We start from the raw sequence: 4,141 nt of genomic DNA, 5'->3' as shown, positions 1-4,141 counted from the left end.
ATGGACACCCGTGGAGCTGTGCTTTCCCTAGGGGACATGATGGGAGGGGGGTCCATGAATGATGAATAAGTTATGTGAACTCTCCATTCTGCGTGGAGGGACACTCATGGGGCTGTGATGTCCCCATGGGATGCGATGAGGGGTCCTTGGACAGGATACTAAGATTGAATTTGAAGCCATGGGAGAAAGATCAGTCTATGGAATTTTAAGACATTATATAGTTACAGTCATCAAAACTGTGTGATATCGGTGGAGAGAGGAACACACAGATCCACAGAAGGGGAAAGAGAACCCAGAAATAGACCCACACAAACATTTCCAAGTGATCTTTAACCGAGGTATAAAAATGATTCAATGCAGAAAGAAAACAGATAGTGGCCCACTAGACATCCATAGGCAAAGCAAAACCAAAAACAAAATCTCTGTCTAGGTCTCACAGTTGATACAAAATTTCACTCAAAATGTATTATGAACTTCAAAGGGAAACTTAAAACATCTAAGAAGAATAAAATAAACAGAGTATGAAATCTTTAGGGTATAGGGCTAGGCGGGATTCTTAAGAGTTGGCACCGAAAACACAATCCATAAAGAGAAAAAAATGATCATTTGGACCTCATCAAAAGACCCCGTTAGAAAATGAAAAGAAAGCTACAGAAGGGAGAAAATACTTGCTATCCCCATACCAACAAAGGAGTAGTATCTAGAATATATAAAGAGTTCTCAAAAGCCAACAATAAAAAAATGTTCAACACAATTCATCATTAGGGAAATTCAAATGAAAACCAAAATGAGATATTTCTACCTGCCTATCAGAACGGCTAACGTGCAAAATTGCGACCACGTGAAACGTTAAATATTGCTAAGGATGCAGAGAAATTAGATCATTCATACAGTGTTGGTGGTAAGGTAAAATCTTAAAGCCACTCTGGAAAAGAGTTGGGCACTTTCTTTTGAAAAAAAAAAAAAAAGTGTGCAACCATCATGTGACCCAGACACCCACCTCTGAAGGTTTCACAGCGATGATTCCATTTACATCGCGTCCTCGAAATGACGACACTAGCCAACGCCACATAAGTGGATCTGTGGACGTCACACTGGAAAGTCTATGATTCAAGCGTTTTAAGGATTTCTGGGGACACCAAGAAACACTCTTGGAGACAAGGAAGAAAGACTTATTCTTACACATCTCAGTTCCTCAGGGAAAAAGTCATTGCAGACCTCCAGGTGTTTCCACTCTCTTAGGATAGACGGTTACCGCGGAAATCAACGTTGGCGTTTTCCACGGTCACCGTGCCTTTGGGGCACAATCGTTTGTTGGCCCCGCTTCTCACGGTGCTGAGATGCTTCCTATAACAGTTGTTAATGGTATAATCTGTGCTGATAGAAATCTAGAATAGAATTACTTTCAGTGTGGTTTTTCTTCATCATTGTCACAGACCGGGTCTCACTCCCGTGTGTCAGCGGCTGTAACGGCGACGAATGAATGTGTCGTCGTAACGTCCACTGGTGGAAAACGTAGACGAGGCAGGGGTCCCATGAATCTTGCAATGCTCTGAATTCCGTTCCAACGGCGAACTGGTAATTTTCTGCCACGGCCCCTGCAAACCTGAGCTTGGTGGGGGCAGGTGCGTGGGACTTTTAATGGCGTGCAGAACATGGAAATTATTTCCCTGTAAGTGAGTGAACATACCCAACCCTTCATTAAATCATTACTGAGCAAACACAGTCCTGAAAAGAACAATCTTAATTTTTTTTAGTCTTTATTTAATTTTTAAGTTTATTTATTTGAGAGAGAGAGTGTGTGTGTGTGAAAGAGAGAGCAGGAGAAGGGCAGAGAGAGAGGGACAGAGAGACAGAACCCAAAGCAGGATCCCCACTGTCAGCACAGAGCCCGACGGCGGGGCTCGAACCCACGAACCATGAGGTCACGTCCTGAGCCGAAACTGAGAGTTGGATGCTCAACCAACTGAGCCAGCCAGACACCCCAAAACCCTACTCTTTTAACGATCTGTTGTGATACTTGATGGCTGTGTCTTTTCCGTTTCAGAATCCCCTGTGAAATGTCTCTTCCCTCTCGTATCTTACCATCGCCCCCCAAAATAACACACCGATTTCTCAGCACGGTACCCGCCCGAACGCCCACAAAAGTGTCTGCGTCCGGCTGAACCCCAGTGGTCGCTCAAATTTTGGTCATGCCTTTTTTGTTCCTTTCCTGAAAAGAAAAAGAGGCATAATTTCGATAATTACGCTTAACGCAGTGCTCTGTGGATGATGACTCTTTAGTGAACTACTTTAAATATTTAAGTTAAGTGCCACTTAAATATCTTGATTTTTATTATACCAGACACAGCTGCTTGAGAACAGCCAAGAATTTCTGGAAAAAAAAAAAAAAAGGAGGAAGGGGGGGAAGCAAGACGATTATAAGGTTATGTTTCCATTCAGAGACTTTTTGGATGCATCCCACCTACTCGAGCCATTACGTGATGTATGGTTCTCATGTGACTCATCCGCCAGGAGTCAAACCAACAAGTTTCTAGAAAGTCATAAAGCCAAGCGACACGAGACGTAACCCCAGACGTGGCCAGAGGCCACTTTGCAGCCGGTACGGGAGCTGGCGTTCGCGGGCTGCCAGACGGTCGTCCAGGTTTGGGGGTGCAGATCTCAGCCCATTGGGCCAGTATAGACGCGAGCTCCCACCATGGGATTTCCCCTCACCCCTTTATGCCTTAACCTCCTATTTTCCATCCTGTCATCTGGCCACACGTCCAGAGTGCCGACAAAAAGACCCAAACGCTGTGTATCTTTTACTTCTCTGACGCCCCCAAAGTCAGCATCACGGCCAAGAGCCCAGCCTCTCCAGGCACCCTTGGTGCAGACTCATTAAGGGGAGAGATCCGTGCAGTGCACAACCTTCACAACAGAGGCCGCCCTCCGTAAGGCACCGTCTCCGGAGGCAAGTAATCTGCTCCGGTCTAGAATTCTGTCGTCTGGGTCTCAAAGTCCCCGAGCCAGGCTGGCCGACCGCAAGGCCCAGCTGAGCCTGTCACCTGTTGTCCCTGAGACCGGTCGTCCTCTGAGAGCAATGAACGGTGCTCTCGGGGTCCTGGTCAGTGCGGGGGCAGCTCCCAGCAGGTCATGGCGAGAGTGAGTGGCGCCCTCCAAGCCCCTGGCCCGTCAAGACCTCACCGAGCATGGGTCACACCGAGGACGGCAGAACGAGGTCACCCGCGGCCGAGCAGGTGAACGCAGCCGAGAGCATCCCTTTGTCCTTGGTGGCCTCTCCCCACACTCCCGAGGTCGGAGCTCGCACACCATCGGTGACACCCGCCTGCCTGTCTTCTATCCACTCGGGACCCAACCACATCCCAACACCTGCTCCCCAAAGCTCCAAACTCAGAACCGGCCCCGCCCGCCAGTCTACACCGCAGTCCACAAACGGGTGGTGGAGGGAGGTAATTCCGGTCACTGGGAAACACCAGTGGCTCTTTAAGGACCGTCTTAGACACATTCTGTAAAAGGAAGTAACTTGTTTTCATTTCTTCCTTCCTTTTTTTTTTTTTTTTTTTTTTGCTGCTTCTTAATTTTCCCACCTGGAAGGCAGACGTGATGGCAGGAACAGCAGTAGCCATGTTGTGGCGCCCCTGAGGGAAACGCAAAAGGAGACGCCCATCCAGCCGACACGTTCGAGCCTGTCTGTCCCAGGCCTGTGCAGCCTCCCTACAGGCTTCTGGTTCCCGGAGAGAGAGAGAAAAGTCGCAGGGAGCAGGCACCCGTTCCAGGAACAGTGGGAGGCACACTTCTGACACTCCCGATGTCCGTTCCAGCGGCAGGGGTGGGGGGCAGGATTTGGATTCCTCTCTCACGGTCTGGATGACTGACCACAGGAGCTAGGAATGAAAAAGACAGAAAATCAGAAACCAGGAGACCGTGGATGGAAAACGCAGCCATGGCCTTGCCAAATCAGTGGACACACGGCCTTGGGGGTGGGTTCACATATTTAAGGAGCCACGTGGGACCATCGTAAACATATTTCAGAGGAACGCTAGACGTGGCCGGAAGGAACAGGGGAAGGGCTGACGGGATGATGCGCTCTGGCTGCCAGGGGTGAGCTGGGCCTTCCTAACGTCACAGTCTAGCATAC

The sequence above is a fragment of the Lynx canadensis genome, chromosome X, assembly GCF_007474595.2.
Source record: "Lynx canadensis isolate LIC74 chromosome X, mLynCan4.pri.v2, whole genome shotgun sequence".
Classification (NCBI taxonomy): Eukaryota; Metazoa; Chordata; class Mammalia; order Carnivora; family Felidae; genus Lynx; species Lynx canadensis.
This window is presented reverse-complemented; position numbering follows the sequence as displayed.